Raw genomic sequence first — 22,006 nt, forward strand, 5'->3', positions numbered from 1 at the left:
CACATACACAAACATGACAGGCTTCAAAATTGTTTCCGTCAATCACACTCACTCACAAGTCATTGTTGTCTCAGTATATGAATATACTCTGGGATATAAATATATATGTGTGTGTGTGTGTATAAACTCACACACACACACGTATATGTGTGTGTATATATATATATATATATATATATATATATACATATATATATATACACTCACACACACATACTTACAAAAATACGCACACACACACATAAAGTATGTGTGTGTATATGTGTTTGTCGTGTGTGTGTTCACGCTTGGTTTTGAAAGTCTTTATGTATGTGTGTAGCGCACTTTCACCGTCGACTTTAATGTATGTGTCTTTAAGTGCTTCTTTTAAAATGTGTCTCAGAAGAAAGGGGTTCTCCCCCTATTTACAATAGCTGGCTTGGAATTCACTTGGGACTGGGTGTGTTTTATTATTGTTTGTATATAGCCTAGTTTTAAGTTTGTTTAAATATTTTACCTCTTGCTTTGTTTTATGGGATATCAGCTTCTGTATATAATTGCATACACGCATGTGTGTTAATGTGTGTGTATGTGTTTGTGTATATGCGTGTTGGTACGTGTATACATACATACATACATACATACATACATACATACATACATACATACATACAGGCTGTTCGGGCTAAATTTGACGATTTTTTACCGTCTTCTTTTTTCAAGAACTGCAGCTTGAAAAACATTTTCAAGAACAGCGGCGTTGAAGAGCATTAAGATTAAAGTTTACTTGGGCAAACGTTAGCTGACAAGGAGTACTGGAAACTATCTCAATATTGGGAAAGATTTATCTCTATGATGATAATTCGCGCCGGGTATCACAATGCGGACACCATGACTATAGTTCCATGCCCTGTGAACACTGTAAGGATGTGACGTAAACAGCTGCACATGAGGCGTTCTGATTGCGCCCACACAGCGGAATTTATCTCCACATCTTGAACAGGGTCTTAAGCTGAATTTAGACGGCTATGTGAAGCTGCATGAGACAGTGGTCGAACTCTGCCTGGAGAAGGTTGCTGCTAGAAGGTCACATGTGTGCTAGTGGGATTCATCCCATTGGCATACCCTCGAAAGAGTCAGAAGTAGTTGTCGGAGAATTTCTACGATTTCAATAGCCCCAATTGCTGGCCTATAAATTCCTTTGTTTGTAACCCCATAATTACTATGTGTAGGATGCGGTTCAGAAAGACACCAACCTCTCTACCTGCAACACCAAGGCCGAGCTGTTGGCTAAGACCAAGATTTTCAAAATCTCCCCAGAGATATAATGAGGAACACACGTACAAGGTTGCAGAGCCGTCTTGAAGCCTTGGTGGAATTTGAGGGCGACTACTCTGAACAAACTGTCATCTTCCACCCATAATCTAGTTCATACTCCTTGATCTTTTGGATGAGATATTGTGTGTACTTTTCCTTTTATGCAAACTGTCAAATTTAGGCCGAACACCATGAACATACACACACATACAAGCTGGTTGTTTTCTCGTTCTCAGTCATCACCCAAAGCACTTCAGAGTCGGCCTCATGTTGAGCAGCATCGGTGTGACATTTCAGGCCGGCAAGTGACCTACACTGTTTGGCATAGATGTTACATACGTACATACAAACATACATGCATGCATCCATCCATCCATCCATACATACATACATACATACATTACATATACATTATGTACACAAACATTATTACTAATTTACTACAAACTGAAAATAAAGTACACAATAGTTTTACTATAGTTCATTCGTCATTTTGAGTTGCCTACTTACACAAGCATGCGCATTCGCACGCACAGATGTATGGATAAATACAGCAACGCAAGTTCATATATATAGTCTTTTCTTTTTATTTTAATCACTGGACTGCAGGCATACTAGGACATCGCCTTGAAAGGTTTTGTCGATCAAGTACACCCCAGTAGTTATTTACTTTCAAGTCTGGCGCTCACTCTAACGGCTTCTCTTAGCGAACCCCTTAGTTACCGGGCTACTGTTTCCAACATGTCTATTTACAGTCTCATTCGGTGGCTTGTTTATTGAATATGACGTTTAGTTAGGTGCTAGACAGAGATATATATACAGACAGAAAACAAATAGTGAGACTGTCATTGGAGAATAAATAAATCTTTAGAGACAAAATATTGATGTGACGGCAAGGTTTATACTGTTGTTTCTGCGGGATGCTTCAACTCTGTCACATTTATAAATCGCTTTTACCACTTTTACGGTTGATTTAGTAACTAAATACCACACCTGAGAATGTTTTGATTCTGGGTTATATAAACACACACATACACACATACAAAAACATACACACACACACACACACACACACACACACACACACACACACACACATATATGAGCACACGTTTTTCCTCACAATAGCGCATATCGATATATATGTGTGTGCATGTATACTTTCATACACATGTATATATATATATATATATATATACATACACAAACATGAATACATACATATATACACATGCAAAAGGTGATATAAATAAGCATATATATTCGAATGTCAGAAGTTACCGTTTGTAGTTGCAAACACCGTGCAAGCCCGTGTGTGCATGAGCGCGCGCGCGCGCGTCTGTGTGTGTGTTTATTTGTGTCTCATCACTTTAGAAGCTGCAATAGTTTGTTTACGTCCCGGTAGCTTAGTATTTCGTCGAAAGGAATTGGTATCAAACTTCAAAAATAGGTACTGTGATCGATTTCATTGATCAAAATACTCCAGCATGGCCGAGGTCCAGGATCCTCAAAAAAGGAAAACAAGAGTGCATGGCTATGCACAGATACAGCTACAACCTCACACGGAGGATATCTTGGGTTCTGACTGCACCAAAGCTGAATAAGATGTAAATAGATCAAAATCACAGCACCCTAGCAAACAAGCTCTGATGGAACAGAGAAATATGTCTTTTCTAATATAGTGCAAAAGGAATTTTGGTGGAGAGGAGTAATCGATTTCATCGATGCCAATGCTTGATTAGTGCTTTGATCGCTTTCGAAAGAAAGGATGAAAGGTAAAGTCGACTACAGCGTTATTTGAACCTGGAACGTATAGCCAGAAGAAAAGCCGTTAAGCATTTTAGCTGGGAGTAACGACGATTCTAACAGATCGCCGCTTGGAGTAGATACGCATTAAATAGAATGGACTGTGTTGACCATATTGTACTTTCTTTACAACCATATTCCATCGAGCGCTACGAGATCCAACGGGCTCTTGATGTTGTTCTCTTTCTGAAGAAAGTATGAGGTTATTTTATAAAGATTTGGTTCCTATTTCCTGCAGGAAAGAGTACTCTCGACAGATTGTCTAGCGAATATGTTAATAAGTTCGTTTGGTAGAAGAACGAATAACTTCAAAGATTGTTGTTGAGACAACTGTACGGTTTCTTTAAATGCTTCCTTTGTAAGAGACAACGTAATAAACACATGACGTATAGTTTGCCTCGATAAAAGAAATGACGCAATAAATAATTACTTGAGGTTTAAGAAGCAATGTGTGTGTGTGTGTGTGTGTGTGTACTTACTACACACACATACACACACACACGCACACACACACACATATAGAGAGAGAAAGCCTGGGAACAGCTGTTGTTTCAGACATGATATATTGAAAACAGTTATTTTCAAATTTTATTTTTCTTATTAAGTTATCTTTTTATCTGCGTAATCAGATATAGTTCGATTGGCAAAATAACGTTCTTAAATTTATTATCAATGTTTCCAGGTTATTTCACCCTTATCTTCAGAATGTGGAACGGTAAGAACTCCTGAAGTTCTCTTACTATAGTGGACAGCTAATGAATAAACAGACTATAAGGAGACAATTCTGTTTATGCTCACTTCACAACCAGGATTTGGCCATCACAGTAATGATAATAACAAAGAAAAGAAAGAGACTTGTTTTTAATGTCTGGAACATTTTTGATGATAAACCTGATCAAACAGGACCAAGGTGTGATTACAGCAGCAGCAACAGCAATAGTAGTAGTAGTAGTAGTAGTAGTAGTAGTAGTAGTAGTAGTAGTAGTAGTAGTAGTAGTAGTAGTAGTAGTAGCAGCAGCAGCAGCAGCATATTTTAAAATTTGTGATGTTAACTTTCTGTATATCTAAAATATTCTTTTTATTGCCCACAAGGGGCTAAACATAGAGGGGACAAACAAGGGCATCTGTATATCTAAAATATATGCAGCAGCCCCCTCCATCTCTCTCCACACGCACGCACATTAAAAAGGGGGAGAATGTGAGGGAGAGGAACCAATGTATTATATATGTGCATACATACATATGTTTGCATGTATGCATTGTCATATATATATATATATATATATATATATATATATATATATATATATATATATATATATATATATATATGTGTGTGGGCACGGGACGTCACGAAACGTGTACAACAAAAAAATACAAAGTACGAGTACATGGAATATGAACTATTTTTTCGAAAAACGAAAGACACAAATACAAAACAAAACAAACAACACAAAAAAACGACCGTTCATCAGTTGAGAGAGAGAGAGAGAGAGAGAGAGGGAGACAGAGACAGAAAGTGAGAGACAGACAGACAAACAGAGAGGGAGAGATAGAATGTGTGAGAGAGAGAAAGGAATAGAGAGCGTCAGAAATAGTGTGAAATATAGTTTAACCTGTATGGGAGGGTCTGCAAAGGTTAATGCATTTCTGCGCTTCTTTCTCATCTAATATATTAACGAGAGCGAGTGGAAGAGACATTAGGAAAGAGTTGGGCAGAGAGAAGGAGAGAGAGAGAGAGAGAGAGAGAGAGAGAGAGAGAGAGAGAGAGAGAGGGAGAGAGAGAGTGTGAGAGAGAGAGAGAGAGAGAGAGAGAGAGGAGAAGGAAGTGATGAAGACATAAGCGGACCGATAAAGAAATACTTTCACCCCTCCACGCACCGATAAACACCTCCCACCTTCCACAATACTCTCAGTGCAGTCAAATGGCTATTGGCGTCATATAGACTCTAATAAGGGGCAGGAGACGGTGGAGTGAGATTGCAAGTCTCGATTTCACTTTACTTCAAAATGTCGACCTGTGTAATATTATGTACTTAGTCTCTTAGTCTCGTAGTCTGTCCTGTCAGTCACACACACACAAACACACACACACACACACATAGAGAGTCTGTCTATTTACCTGTCTGAACGTTTGTCTCCCCATCTTTGTGGGATCCACTCGCTAGCTCTCTGTATGTTACGTCTCTTTTGCGGTACTTTCTTCTATGAACGAATGCGTCTCAATTTTGCCTATATGCTTGGTTGATGTCATTCAGCTTCCTCCCCCCCCCCTCTAAGAACTAGGAACCTGAATTTGTAAATTAACCAAATAGTGCTTTTATCTAAAAACTTCACTATTAACAACAGTAACTGGGCTCTCCCAACTTCATGAAATTCTAAATCTGCCCTCGAAGTCTACGGGTACATGAAGCCGGAGATTATCCGGGTTTCTTAGGCATTTAGGTAACTGAAAATACAGACTGCCATTGAACAGGACGTCAGTCTGTCGCAGGATTAACCCCGGCTCAACGAAAGACACAAATGGAAAACAAAACAAACAACATAAAGAACGACACGTCATCAGTTGTTGGCTGTTTTTCTAGTACCGTATTTCGGAGACTAGAAAAACAGCCAGCAACTGATGAAGTGTCGTTCCTTATGTTTGTTTTGCTTTCCATTTGTGTCTTTAGTTGTTCGAAAGAATGAATAGTCATGTTCCATGTACTTGTGCTTCGTACATTTTTGTTGTACACATTTAGTGACGTACTGTGCCCACATATACATATATATACGTATAGCTATAAGTATGTGAATATACGTATGCATATATGCATATATACATTTTTTTAGACCCCCTTCGGTCATGAATGACCATGGGATTGCACCTAGAAAGTTACCCTCCGAGGTACAAGTCCGGGCAAGGTTGTTTGTGGAAGGCCAGCAGTCGCCCATGCATACGTGCCTCCTCACTCCACACCACTGATGTTATCCAAGGGAAAAGCAAAGGTCGATACAGCTTGGCACCAGTGATGTCGCAACTCATTTCTATAGCTGAGCTAACTGGATCCACGTAAAATAAAGTGTCTTGCTCAAGAACACAACATGCAGCCCGATCCAGGAATCGAACTCACAACCTCACGATCGTAAGCTCGACGCTCTAACCACTGAGTTATGCGCCTTCACTATATGCATATATTATTCATACTATTATATGGCTGAACGCCATGCATCCTCTTCCAAGTAAGTTTTATCTTATATATATATATATATATATATATATATATATATATATATATATATATATATATATATATATATATATATAAATTATGATAAAAGAAAGATGTTTCATACATATGTGGTAGGTGTATGTATATGCATCTGCACCTGCACATTTAGATATGCATATATATACTTATATATCATATGTAATAACGAAGAGAAAAAGAAAATGACAGTTACATAGACAGACATTTTCAAAACAGAATTTTGCACTACAGACGTTGTGGTAACCAGAATTTAATAACAGCTTTATTAACGTAGCTAACCAGAAAGAAACTCTGGACAAATACCGATATAAGAAAAACAACAAGGACATCAAAATATGTGAGAGTTATGTTCCGAGGGAAAATACTCTTCTCTTGCTTGATGAATACACCAATGAAAGAACAAGAATTAGAATCCTACACCAACATCTTGCCATAAATGGGGGTGAGTATGCCCATAAAAAACAGTTGGAAGAAGCCCTGACTGTTGGGTGGAACGATATTGTTTCTCTCGACCGGGATAAGGCCTATGGAAACATGTGCTTGGTCTTTAGATCCGAAGGCATTGCAAATTGACAGGCAAAGCTGATGTACCACACGCTTCCTAAAAGTCTGGTGTCGTACTATTTGGGGCGACTAAGAGAAGAGTCGAAATTAGGGAACATTAATAGTGACATTTAATCTTCTTGACTCATCGTAAACTTAGTAACATGTTCAGGCGGTTTGTTTAGAGATAAACGGAAACAATATGTGGTCAGATTGGTCTGTATAGACATGCAAGTCAACTCCACAGATCACAAAGCTATCCCAAAGCTGCGTCTCGTTATGGATACAGAAAGAATCGATAAATTCTCCAAATATAATTTGTCATTTCTTATTATGATAACCTGTCTGTTTCTCTCTACAGCTTCGATGATTTTCAATGTTTAATTTTTTATATCTTCCTCATTGTTTGATCAATTCCGATTTTGTCAATTGGAAGGTCGGGGCTTTCACACAGTTATCTTTCTTTGGTTGGATTCTTCTGGATTAACTGTTTTTGTTTTAAGTGTGTTTTATATGTTTCTGTTTATCAGTTGAATTATTACTTTTCAGTAATGTTATTTTTGCAATGTGTTAATGCATGAATGTAATGTTCGAAATCTGAAATCTTGTTTATATATCAGTCTTTATGTACTTTTCTTACCTCGAAAGCTTCTTTTATTACAGCCGTTAAACTCTCCTTACCTCCAATATACTTTTTATGTCTATATTCTTATATTTTGTTAGCTTATCAACTACTTTCAAAGCAATGCTCCTGAATTTAAATCATATGCGATTGAATCGGAAAAGAAATCTTTTTCAAATATTTAAATGGTAAAAGTAAATCCTGGTACCTCACAGAACCGGCTAGAGCTTCGTGCATAATATTCCAAGTTGATCACGTCTTTAAGAAATTGGATATGGCAGTTACTAGATAAATGTAATAGATTTCAATCGTCGAAACTACTGGGTGTGATAAGATGTAGAAAAGAAAAGGAAAAGCACCAATAGAATTTCTAACATAAACACAAGTTCACAAATATTTAGGTGGGATATAGTCGATTAAAAATGACCTTTTTTCCAAGTGCATTACCGGTGTGTATTTTCTTGTCATCGGATTGATGAAAGGAAAAATCGACCCTGAGTTAGGGACATAGCGTTCTGACAAACCACTCATCCACAACATTACTTATATATTAGAAGCTTAATGCTCAGAGTAAAAAGATATGTAAACTATTTTTTAAATAAAAGTAAAATAGAATAAGGAATGTGGAGTCCCAAATCCACGGCAGTAGAGTTAGAGTTTAAAAAAAAATAAAACATGTCAATATTCAATAGTCAGTATCCAGTAGCATTGAATGGAGAAGTGATTCCATAAGGAAGGTCTGACTTATTTGCCAATATCAATATCTAAACTATAAAGCAGTGAACTAGCAGAATCGTTAGCTCGTTTTGAGTTCAACTTCCACTAAGGTCGACTTTGCCTTTCATCCTTTCGTGGTTGATAAAATAAGTACTAGTCGAGCATTAGGGTAGATGTAATCGACTTTCCTCCTCCCTCGAATTTGGTTAGCCTTGTGCCAAATTTTGAAACCAATATCCAAATCTAAACTACTAGAGCTACCGAAATAAATTAAGTAAAAAACCGTAAACCCAGCTAATATTATAAACCAATAGATCACTTCAATGCCAGTGATCTCATTAAATGAAATTTATTCACAGGGATGAGTGATTGAGTTGTGCGTTCCATTGGGCATTATGCCGACACTTTCAAACAAAACGGGAGTTACTAAGCATAAGCGTGCAGCAAAATCAGATTTTAACAATTGTAGAGCTACAATATCCTGAGCATGTGTGTGCAAGTTGACAATACGTTTGAAACAAAGAGAAATGTACGTAATCTAATGTATTAAGACTTTGAAGAATATAAGTAGCAAGTTTGTGGGGTATGATATATAAAAACGTATATTATCAATACAAACTAGAGCTCACTGCTTTGTACACAGCCTAAAAAGAAACCGATCAGACTGAGAATAGTTTCCAAATAAAGCACCTTATATACAATAATACACCATACACAGCCCTATATACATCACATCTTCATGCTAGCTAGACATCCATAGTTTCCACGAACTACTGCCATAAAAAATCCTTCAATGAAGACAGAACATTCCAGCTTTAAGGATATAATTGCTACATATATCAAGGAAACAGTCGTACATAAACCGCTTTATTTATGAACTACACATTGTAGCACACACGTTGACAAATTCACAATGAACTACACGCAACGAACAGCACTCAATGAATAACACACATAGCCGTCAAATTACTAAGAGTCACAGTTGCCGAAGATCACTCTTGGTGTCTAAACATTATACAAAATTGCTAAATCTGCCTCATAAAGAACAGACTTGTCTAATTAGATCAGTTGATGAGCCTCTACAAAACTTAAATACTACGAACAGTAGTATTTACATATATCAGATGTGTCTGCAACAATCCATACAAACATGCGAAAATAAACGGGAAATAACTTATTCGACTGATTATTATAGATTCATTCACCAACAGTTAAAACAAAACAATTCACAGATGCTCAGTTTTTTCCCCTTTGAGACTTGTTTCCTTTTCTCAGAAACACCTTGTTTCGTGACATCTTTCCACCAATCTACCCAATATCGTTCTTAACACCTTGTCCAGCCACACGTCCCAGAGTTGCAACGCTCAAATTCAAGCCACGCTCATATTTTTATTTTGTAGTTATCTCCTTGAGTAATTCAAACAACGCACCCGCCTTATTCATCGCATCATTCTGCAAAAGCCTATGTGATAAGCAGCAATATTTTTCCTGAAAATGGAAAAAAAATTATAGTTGTATTTCTGGATGATCATTTTCCTTTTTTTTTCTTTTTGCCAAATAAGCAACCTCACTATATATTCGTTCTTCACTCGTTTATTACTGTTCTTATTTCAAAATAAGAACAGTAATAAATGAGTGCAGAACGAATATATAGTGCGTGTGTTTATTTGACAGAAAAAAATAAAAAATAAAAAATATGACCATCTCGAAATACAACAATATCTGTTTCGGAATCTTGCAACACAAATTCATAACGAAAAAATATTGCTGACTTTTATATAAGCACAAAAAGTAATTTTCAGCATATTCATAAAATAAATTACATCAACATACATGCGCACATACACACACATTCACACAGAAACTTGTGTGTGTGTGTGTGTGTGTGTGTGTGTGTGTGTGTGTGTGTGTGTGTGTGTGTGTGTGTGTGCGTGTGTGTGCGTGTGTATAACATGGAGAGGGAGGGAGGGAGAGATAGTGAGGGAGGGGATAAGAGAAAGACAGAGTTTTGTTTCCTTTCTGAAAACTCAAATAATAATCGGATTTTTGTTCCGTATTCCTAAAACTTACCTTTTAATATGAAATGCTGCTGTTTCGTTCAATGGCCCCTTCAATGTGAAAATATTCATTTTGTCAGAAGTAAGTGTTTTCCCGGTCGAAATGAAAGCATTTTAAAATTTTGTATGGATTATTATTTCAAGGCTTACCGTGCAATATATCCCATTATACACGAGCCTCGATGGCTTGCAAAACTCTTTTAATAGACTTCTTATACGAATCCATCTCCCCGATACACACGTCTTCACTGAACTTTATATCCTCATAAAGAAGTCAAATGCATTTTGCTGTTAATAGTTCTCTCTTCTATTGATACTCGATACACCTAAGTAGATAATAGCTTTCGTTTACTTGTTTCAGTCAATTCGCTGCGGCCATGCTGGAGCACCGCCTTGAAGTGTTTTAGTCAAATAAATCGATCCCAGGACTTTTTCTTTTAAAAACCTAGTATTTATTCCATCGATCAATTTTGCCGAACCGCTAGTTATGGGAAACGTAAACGCACCAATACCAGTTGTCAAGTGGTAACAGAGGAACAAACACAAGCCACAAAGAACAAACACATAGATATATACATATATATATATATATACGACGGAGGTCTTTCTGTTTCCGTCTGTCAAATCAACTCACAAGGCTTTGGTCGGCCCGAGGCGTTAGTAGGGAGCACTGGCACGCAGTAAGACTGAACCCAGAACCATGTGGTTGGGAAGCAAGCTTCTTACCTCACAGCCACGCCTGCGCCTGCTAAAGACACATAGATAGATAGATAGATAGATAGATAGATAGATAGATAGATAGATAGATAGATATACTGACATAGGTGAGATAAATAAACTTAGATGAGAAGCAAAGAGCCATACAAGAAGATACATAGAAAGAACAGGGATAATAACTAACAAATGATAGAAAAACTTTTATGTGCGTGTGTGAGTGTGTGCGTGTGTGCGCGCGCTGAGTGTCTGATTTGCGCCTCTATGTACTGTTCGGGGAGTAGTGAGAGGTAGTAATTTTTGAAGTGATATGTGTGATAATGTCATGCCACCTAAGAATACAGAATTATTTCGCCCTCCCACGCACCATAGCACCACCACCACCATTATCATCACATCTAGGGTAAACAGAATGTGTTTAGAACAGAACGCAACATAGATCAGTGGAGTTATGGGGGAAATACTAAAGTATGTGTAACTATGTTTGTTTGGATAATTAAATTAGATTCAAGTCATTTACTCTTAGTTGTTTATATTTCGTTTATGATTGTTTTAATGGTTGCTTTTGTTGTTGACGCTGTTGTTTTAGTGGTTGCTGTTACACTCTTCATCAGTCTCTGAAAATATCATTGTTTTTTATATGTATGTATGAATGTATGTACGTGGGTACGTATGTATGTATGCACATGCGTATGTACATATGTATGTATGTATGTATGTATGTACGTATGCATGCGTATAAAAAGTATGTATGTATCTATGTTTGTATGTATGTATGTAAAGTATGTACATATGTACGCATGTATGTACGTATGTATTTTGTGTTGTCTCGGTATATGTGCGCATCTGTGTCAAGTGACAAAGTGCTGTTTAGTTGGATACCCTCGAACTAGGCCTACGAATCAAGTCCGAACTCAGTTCCTTTAACTACTTCACGCTATCTCAGGAAAAACCATATTCATTTAAAATAACTGATCAGCAGCTGATGGACCTCTAACAACGAAATCTCATGTCACAAACATTCTATTTTGTGACACTGGTGCGGTTCTACATGATATAGATTTATCAATTACATTGTAGGAGTACACACATAGATACTCCATCCAAGTATTTTAGTTCCTCTGTATTAAAGAAGGCATGTACATTGGGAAACAAGACCTCTCCAATAATCTTGGTTGCGAGCGTAGTCACACATATACATACATACACACACACACACACACACACACACACACATATGTATGTACATGAATATATATATATATGTGTGTGTGTGTGTTTTTGTACTTGGGGATGGTCATATTGCCAGTTTAGCCAATAAAAACACACGCACTGTATATTTGGTGTTAATTTGCTTCAGCTTTATATTACATTACATTACATTAATCCTATTTTCGCTAGAGTTCTTTCATTACACTTCTGTGACCTCATCAGTGGTCCTTTGCTTTCTTCTTTCTTATGTGTGTCTATGTTTTGTAAGTGCATGTGTGTGTATGGGGAGTGCCTGTATTATCTATATCCTCTGTTAATACATACATACATACGTACATACATACATACATACATACATACATACATGCACGCATAGATTTTTCTTATATGGCAGGGAGCAAAGTGCAATAACATTATTTAGTTCAGTTTGTTTCTTTATATTTTCAATCAAACTATCATTATAAGAATGTAACACACGATGCTATATTGTTTGTACAATTAATATCAATTACTTGCTTACAGATACCACTGGGCTCGACTTTCATGCTTCCAGGGTCGATAAAATAAGTACCAGCCAGTTGAACACACTGGAGTCGATCAAATCGACCTAACCCCTCCCACGAAATCGCTGGCCGTGTGCCAAAGTTTGAAACCAATATTAATTACTTGGCACTGCATATGATATTAATTATTTCCAACTTACAATATTTTCCATATTCAAGAATAAGCTTCCTGCTTCTAAGTAAAAATGAAAGTATTTTTTTCGATAATATAATTAATATAATTAACCCCCCTTCTATTCCACTACTCAATGCTGACATACATAGTAGTAAAATAGAATTGTTCATGGATATGGAACATATAGGAAGTATTAAATATTAATTTTTTAAAGAGCATTAAACGTTGTGTCACGTAAGATAACGATATTTTTGAAGGAAAGTAAAGGAAAAATTTGAAATATTTTGATACGATTTCCTTCTTTATACGAAAAATGGTTGTATCAAAACAGTTTATAAAATATAAATTTGTCAATCACCACAATGAGCAGTGTCGCTTCGAGATTTATTCGCACCTGTTGGAGCAGAAAGAATACCAAAACAGACAGGTACACAATGCGGTCTCTTACGCACTCTTACACGCTCACGAACTATGCATAACACTTAAAAGATAAGGTTGATGATGGAAACTTCTTTAACACAGATTGAACACCACTACCCGATTCTAAAGCGTCAGGTGGTGCTGGTATATTTACGTCCCCGTAACTTAGCGGTTCGGCAAAAGAGGCAGATGACTAAATACTAGGTTTACAAAGAATAAGCTCCGGAGTCGATTTGCTCCACTAAAGGCGCTGCTCCAGCATGGCCGCAGTCAAATGACTGAAACAATTAAAAGAATAAAAGAAGATATATATATATTTATATATATATATATATATATATATATATATACATATATATATATATATATATATATATATATATATAAATATATATATATATATATATATATATATATATATATATATATATATATATATATATATATATACATATATAAACGTATGTACTTTGACTACAGCATTAGAGCATTTTAGCTCTTATGTCTTGCAATGGAGATATTTCTAACACCCTAGTTACATTTTGTGACGATTATAGTTTTCCTTTTTGGTGAAACATTGCAAACTGCTGTCTCCATTAATTTTTTTTATATATAAACATATATATATATATATATATATATATATATATATATATATATATATATAAATACACACATTCACACACACACAGAAGCCCCTAAAAAACACACATATAACACGCGTATAGGAGTGGACTTCATGGCAATGCGATCTGATGTTATTCTTTCAACGCTACATAACACAAGACAAATTTTTAACATGAAAATGACACATATTTTCATATATTCAGATATCATCGTTTATATTTCCCGTTTAAGTATAGAAAAAAGAGAGAAAAGAAGCTGATAAACGATCTTAGTAATGGCGTCAGGAAAACAGAAGTAAACACCAAATAAATATATAAATAAACAATTAAATGAATAACACAAACGAAAGCAATGTAGGAAAAATAAACAGCCCTGTCCGGATATTGGTTGGATTAATATAGTGGAATCGTTTATTTACAATTTTGTTTTTCCTTTTCCTGTAGAGAATGTCATAACTATTTCATTTCGCTCACTGCTTTTCATTGATGCCTGTAATTGAAGTAGAACAGTAGTTTGTATACACGGTTACCGTTAGTTTCAATGTGGTTAATAAAATTAGTTGTCCATATGCACACAAACATATACACAGAGAACCTGATCCCTTTCTCTCTCTCTCTCTCTCTCTCTCTCTCTCTCTCTCTCTCTCTCTCTCTCTCTCTCTCTCTCTCTCTCTCTTTCTCTCTCTCTCTCCCTCTCTCTCTTGCATCCATTCTTTCTTTCCCTACCTCCTTCTCTTCTTTTTTCTCTTCCTCTAAATGCATACATCGGTTCTCTACTTATTTAGATACCATTGTTACAATAAATATTCTGAAAGCGTGGTGAATGGCAGAAGCGTTAGAGCATCGGACAAGGTAACTTACAGTACTTACTTCAGATCATTAAACAATCTGAGCTCAAATCAGGTCGATGTCATCTTAGTCTTTTATCGTTCCAGGATCATTAATATAAAAAAAATGCAGAAAAAACAAAGGATTGATTTAATTGATTATAACCCACAGCAAGTATATGGCCTTATCCCACTATAAGATCAATATTATTTTGGGGGAAATATTGGCGGAATCTTTAGAGTATAGAATAGAATGGTTAGTTCACATAATTCTGTAAGGAGCATAGGACCAGTTTCTCTAGCGTATATAATCCTCCTTGGAGAGGACGCCGGTCCGTCGCAGAGTTATTCATTTTTTACAAGATGAGTGGATTGGAGCAACGTGAAATGAAGTAATTTTTACTTATTCATCGACCTCTTTTGGAAGGCAAACGGCGGAGGAATGTAGTAGTTAGTAACGAATTTTTACATTCTGATTTCAAATCCCGTTGTGGTCATTTAAGGCAGAGATTTTAAACCACAACTCCGCGCACAGTGCGGGTGTACTGCGTAACGTTAAAGTGATTCAGAAGGTATTTAGAAAAACTTGAGGAATTTTAATGGATTATAGTGGTGCACGTGCATTTCTTTGCAACCAAAGGCAGCAGTTACCTCTGTATGAGAAAAAAGTTTTGTTCACGTTTATTTATTTTCACTTTAAAACTTTAAATTAAAGAGAATTGATTGTGTGCCGCAACATTTTTGGCATATTACTTAGTCAGGTGTAGTTAAAAAGATAAAACAAAATAACATACAAATTCGCTAGTTTGGAGGTTGATGATATTGATTTCAAATTTTATAACAAGGTTAGCAATTTCAGGTGAGAAGTTTAAGTCGATGACATTGACTCCAGCACTCAAATGGTACTTATTTTATCAAACCCTAAAGGCTGAAAGGCAAAGTCGACCGACCTCAGTGGAATTTGCACTCAGAACGTAATGATGGACGAAATACCGCTAAGCATTTACCCGGCGTGCGGGAAAGATTCTGCAAACTTTCCGCACTACATAGAGGTCGATGATATTAATATTGGTTTCAAATTTTGACACAAGGTCAGCAATTTTGCTTTATATATATATATATATACATATATATATATATATATATATATATATATATATATATATATATATATATATATATATATATATATATATATATATATATATATATATTGCTTAAGGTTACCCGTGTCTGTGGAGTGCCCAGTCACTTGCAAGTTAATTTCACGAGCAAGCGGTTCCGTTGATCGTATCAGCTGGGATCATCGTCGTAGTAACCGACGGAGTTCTCCTTTATATATATATATATATGTGTGTGTGTGTGTGTGTGTGTGTGTGTGTGTGTGTGTGTGTGTGTGTGTGTGCGTGTGTGTGTACGTATGTATGTATGTATGTCTGCATTACTACAAGTTGTATGGATGATGTTGGTTAATCGAAGTTTTCAGTTCAGTATATCACATGCGGAACCCTACGATCCATGCATTTATTGTGGAGGAGCTGATGAAATAAGCGACAGTGGTAGTGATTGGGAGAATAGAGGTCGATGATAAGGATGACGATGCTACAGCGGTTGACGATGATAGTGAGATTGTGATGATGACGAAAAAGGCATTAATGATAGCTGAAGTGGCGTAGGGAGAAGAGCTGTTTGACGACAAGAGTTGAAAGATCAAGACATTTATTATATAGAAGATCGGTGGCGCCGCCAAGCATTAAATATTCGCACACACACACACACACACACACACACACACACACACACACACACACACACGCATACACGCAGATCTAGACTGGAATTCTTTGAAAAAAAAAAAGCGGGGCAGAAGAATTATTAAAGAACAACATACAACACAACGAACAAGAAAACTAAATATAAAAGCAATAGCGACAAAAGAACATTAACAAACTAAAAAGACATCAAATAAAAACAGGATAAATATAACCCTTTACAGAAGGTTTCATCAACATAAGCCGATATTGACTAAATCTCATGTCTCTTACTCCTCGCTTTCTCCTGAAATTCTGGCGATCACTTTGTTGCCATATCTGCAGCGAGCTTGTACCAGAGTGTGTGTATTTTATGTATACTTTATATGTGCATTATATATATATATATATATATGCATTATATATATATATATATTTATATATATATATATATATATATATATATATATATATATATGTGTGTGTGTGTGTGTGTGTGTGTATACTCATAAACCTTCCATTTATATGCATGTGTATATACTAATGTATTTGTATGAGTATATTATACACATATTAAATATGCTTTATATACATAATGTGTATACACATATGTGTTTATATACATACACACACATACAAACACCTATATGTATATACATACATACATATATATGTATATGTGTGTATATATATATATATATATATATATATATATATATATATATATGTTTATTTATATATAATATCATACAAACGCGCGCATATATATGTATAGCTATCAGTGTATATTTATTAATACAGGCCTATACATATATATGTATGCATATATGTTTATATATACGCGCGCGCGCATTTGTGTGTGTAATATATATATATATATTATCCGTGTATGTGTTTATGTATGGATCTATACACACATATAATATATATGTACGTGTCTATGTCCATGTCAAACATTCAATATAAAGAGAGTGTTGTTTTCTTTGAACAATCCTGGGTTATTGATAAACTATAATTGATTTCTTTTCTCTGAGACACAACGCTTGAAATTTATTAGGGGAGGAAAACCAAATAAGATTGTATAATGTTAATGCATATTTTAAGGTCATTAACGGCGCAAGCGAAAAACATTTCAACTTGTCTGGGAATCGAAATCAGTTTGAGCTCTCAGGTCATGAGGAAAATAGTTTTAGTATTATATAAAATGAAAATTGATTTAGACTCAGCGGTGTGATTAGAAAAACAACATCAACACTAATACGCATGTAAGGAAATTGAATGAAGCGCATCTGAGGCATATCTTCATAAAAAACAAGAGTGATTATCAAATAGCGAAGTTAAATGCTACCATACATAATGTGGTGAGCACGATAGACTGGTTATTCCTAGGAAGACACAAGACGTAAATAGATTTTGAAGAAAGAAAGAAAGAAAGAAAAAGAACATATATTTAGTCCAAACGGAAAGTAGTTATCTGCAGTAGGTCACTACTACTACTACTACTACTACTACTACTACTACTACTACTACTACTACTACTACTACTACTACTACTACTACAGCCTGTTTTCCAACAGCATTCAAATATAGAGATACCAGCTAAAAATGCAAAGAATAAAGTAATGGGAAAATTCATCAGATTTCTTCATAAATATGTGTGTGCGTGTGTGCGTATAAACGTTATATATGTGTGTGTGTGTGTGTGTGTGTGCGTGCGTGCGTGTGTGTTTATGTATGTGTGTTTGTATGTTCAGTATGAAGATGTCCGATGTAATCCAGATGGGAGCCCAATGTAGAATTTCCAGGTTGAGTAAAGACCAGAGAAAGTCCGCTTAAGCGTTAAATATGTGGATTAAAGGCAATGAATATTACAAAGACTAATACGAGAAGAATAGAGTTTGACGATTGTGGTATTACCTTAACGATTCAATGGCGAAAGATAGTGCATCAACGATTCGGACTTTAGTCCATCATTGGAAAAAAGAAACGGAAAATGAAAAAAAAGAAAAAACAAACAGGGAGAGTGAGAGAGAGAGAGAGAGAGAGAGAGAGAGAGAGAGAGAGAGAGAGAGAGAGAGAGAGAGAGAGAATACTGAGTGCATAAATGAGAAGAAGAAAGGATAAAAGACACTGGCGTAAGATGAAAGGTTAGAAACCAGAGGGAATACATTTGTATTAAGACGCTAAGAAAGAGGTAGGGGCGAATGTGTAGATGCATGCATCTGTGTCTGGAAATGGTATAAGTGGGAATGGTGTGCGCGTGCGTGTATTAGTATGGTGCATACGTATGTATTGATCTGTACAAGTGTGGAAGAACGGCTAGTTGCTTAGTGGCACTTCGGCGTGCGCGCGCACACGCTTCCGTGCGTGTGTGTGTATGTGTTATTAGGTTAATAGTGTGAAACTGTGTATGTGAGGATATATGTTTGAGGTTGGAGAAATAAAGCCATTTATTTTATCAATACCTTCATATCCATCCACTCTCATACATGGTATAGCAAGAGCAAGGTGAAAGGTACTACTTTATAAGTGTAGACGTTCAGAAACGAAAGCTCTTTACATTGTCGGTTCAAATCCAACCAAGGTCAAATTTGCCTTTCATACTTTTCGGGTCAGTAAAATAAAATACTGATTGAGTATTGGAGTCAATGTAATCAATAAATGTTCCTGTTTTAAAGCTGATAGCCTTGTTCCAGAATTGGAAACAGATAAGGAAGCCGGTTAGCAGGCTCGTTAGAGCGTTGGAAAATACCTTGCCCAATTTATCTTGGATTTTTATATTCTGGGTTCAGGTCCTGCCGAAGTCAACTTTATATTTTATCTTCTTGGGATCGATAAAATAAAGTACCAGGCAAAACAATGGGATCGATGGTATCGACTTACCCTTCCCATAAATTTCTGGCTTTGTGTCTCTATTACAAACGGATGTCTAAGATGGCAAAATGCCTTGCGGTATTTCTTTCCATTCATTAGGTTCTGAGTTCAAATTTCACCGGGCTCGACTTTACCTTTCATTCTTCTGGGGTCGATAAATGAAGATCCCAGTCAAGTGCCGACCTGTGCAATAACTTAAGGCAATGATCACCATAATCAGCAATGGTGGTGGCGGTGGTGGTGGTGGTGGTTGTGGTGGTGGTGGTGGTGGTGGTAGTAGTAGTAGTAGTAGTAGTAGTAGTAGTAGTAGTAGTGGCTGAGACAATCTTTTGAAGTTCTTATTCTTTTCAATATAACGATATTTTCAGATCTTTAATAGAATTTCCGAATCGACTTGAAGCACCGGCAACATTAATATTTCTTATGCCATTGTCTTTATTTCCTACCCCAGTCCTGGATCCAATTTCTTCTTTCTCTTGAGACTGTTATTATAATTTTATGTCTTCGTTTTTTTCTTTCTTCTTTAACTCTTATTCAAAGAGATCGATATGTAATGATTTAATAATCAATCATCTGAACTCAAGGCAACATGTTATTTTATTTTGAGCTTGTTGATAGTTTTCAGTGTCTTCATTTCTACGTCTTTTCATTTTCGTTATTTATTCGGGGATACATAAAATCGGCAGAAAATTGATTGATCGGATAAGCTTTTTGAACTACTAATTAAAAGGTGTTGAGATCAATTAATAGATGTTCGTTGTATCTCTACGAGAAAGAAATTTTTACGTGACTCAGTTCTGCTTCTTGAAAAATGATACCAAATCACTTACTAAAAATTGAGGTCCTAACCAGTTAGTCAATGCGTTGTTATATAGCAAATGAGGTGATATTTTCACCATGAATCATCAAGATCATGACCGTCATCATCATCGTGACAGCTTGGGCAAATGCTTTTTACTACAGCGTCGAGTTTATCGAAGCCCATGTGAGGAAAATTGAATAAACAGAAAATGTTTTAAATGCAAATGGATAAGATTGAACCTGTTATTCAATGGTTCAGCCTTGATGCTTATCGTGTCAACTCTTGGTTCTGATATCGTTGTCTATAACATCTGATTTGCCTGCCCTCTGAAGTATGCTGCAAAAATCGCTTGCCTCGAATCCATCAAGATCATATTCTACCTACACGTGGCACAGAAGTATTTCCAAACATTAGCTAGAGTGACAGTTTTCAGTGCCTTCCATGAAGCTGCTAAACTAAATATTCTAAACTTGAGATTGTAGTTCTTGATGTTACTAAGATTTATGTGTCCTCTTGTATCTTTTCTTCAGAACTTCATTCACATATCTTTGTACGTATTTTCTCTTGTAGGTCACAGTTATACATTTAACTCTTGAATGCATCTTAAAAGGTAACGCTGGGCGGCAAGAATAGATCAGTTATTTTACCAGTGTTGCTTTGTTCAATAATTGTCATCCCTTCACCTCACCACCAGAAAGTTTTAGAATATCTTGGTATTTATGCACTGCAAGAATGAAATGCGAGAGAAAATTGTCATTAAAGATAAGCATGTTGAACCACAGTTAAGTAGAATTGTATAACCTATAGTAGCTACCAGGTCATATGTAAATGTGGCATATTTCCACTTCACAGAGGCCATCGATGAAGTCAATCATTGAATGATACGTAACAAATTGTATGATAGCATATATGGAAAACTAGGTAAGTGTCGGCTTTACTTTTGGGGAGGCTTAAGTCGGGCAGTTTGAACGTTAATTTTGAGCGGGGTCCTTCAGAGAATTTATAGAGGCTATTGTAGTGGTTCTTTCTCGGACATACTCTGAGTTATATAAGCAACCACACTCACTAGCTATGCTGACGATACAGAGGCATCATAGGCGAAGAAAACCTGACGGTGTCACCAACACAGTTATTGATATACATGTGGGCTGAAAGAAAACAACAGGCAATTTCAAGGATTTGTTTATAGGACAAGAAATACATCACAGTCAGGATACACAGAACAAGGAGGTATTACAATCTGAGAGTCGGTATTGTATCGGTATTGCAATTCCAGACTCACAGTCAACGCATAACCCGGACAGGATGGGGAAGGTCAATATAAATAATGATGCATCATTTCATACACATATTACTGAGGTAGCAGCAATTTGCAGATGAGAGGACGGTCGTTGGTACATGTAACCTAATGTATCCGTAATGCGGAGATGCCTGTATAACGGTGTGTGACCTGAAATAATTAAATACTAGAATAAAAATAGGAAACTTCAGCACGTTTATGAAACCACGCTGTTGACATCACACAAACTAATATTTCTTTTTCACTATTCAATTTCTCTTTGTTTCTGTCTTAGTATTAAATTCAGTTCGCCTTTGCCGACAAGTTTGTCTGTCGATTTTTCTCCCTCAGTTTCTCTCAATCCATTATTTTACAGTAAACCATAGATTCATAGGGATAGTAGATGGTAATTTGAGAGACTCGCATTTCTTCCCAAGGGTTATTTATCAGAATTAATAAAGTAATAGTTCTACACACATAGAGAAGCACTGACAACACACACTCGCGCGCGCACATTTAATCTGTACATGT

General features: G+C 36.1%; 2 long non-coding RNA genes across 4 annotated transcripts in view; both read right to left on the reverse strand.

The window, feature by feature from the left end:
• Positions 1-1,863: 1,863 nt before the first annotated feature.
• LOC149136039 (uncharacterized) lies at positions 1,864-3,500 on the reverse strand. Its single transcript, XR_016241487.1, has 2 exons — positions 2,578-3,500; positions 1,864-2,096 (listed from the first exon to the last, which is right to left on the reverse strand). It is a non-coding gene; the product is annotated as an uncharacterized LOC149136039 (long non-coding RNA).
• A 5,128-nt stretch (positions 3,501-8,628) lies between these two features.
• Positions 8,629-22,006, reverse strand: part of LOC106870195 (uncharacterized) — a 90,931-nt gene continuing 77,553 nt past the window's right edge. Inside the window, exons 2-4 of one of the 3 annotated variants that reach the window (XR_016241491.1) lie at positions 19,404-20,920; positions 14,362-14,432; positions 8,629-9,723 (exon numbers count right to left, since the gene is read on the reverse strand). This is a non-coding gene — a long non-coding RNA (uncharacterized LOC106870195). Of the gene's footprint in view, positions 9,724-10,305; positions 10,619-14,361; positions 14,433-19,403; positions 20,921-22,006 lie in introns of all 3 variants that reach the window. The other 2 variants (XR_016241492.1, XR_016241490.1) reach the window with 2 other exon arrangements.

The sequence above is a fragment of the Octopus bimaculoides genome, chromosome 4 (genome assembly GCF_046866305.1).
Source record: "Octopus bimaculoides isolate indiv1 chromosome 4, ASM4686630v1, whole genome shotgun sequence".
Taxonomy (NCBI): Eukaryota; Metazoa; Mollusca; class Cephalopoda; order Octopoda; family Octopodidae; genus Octopus; species Octopus bimaculoides.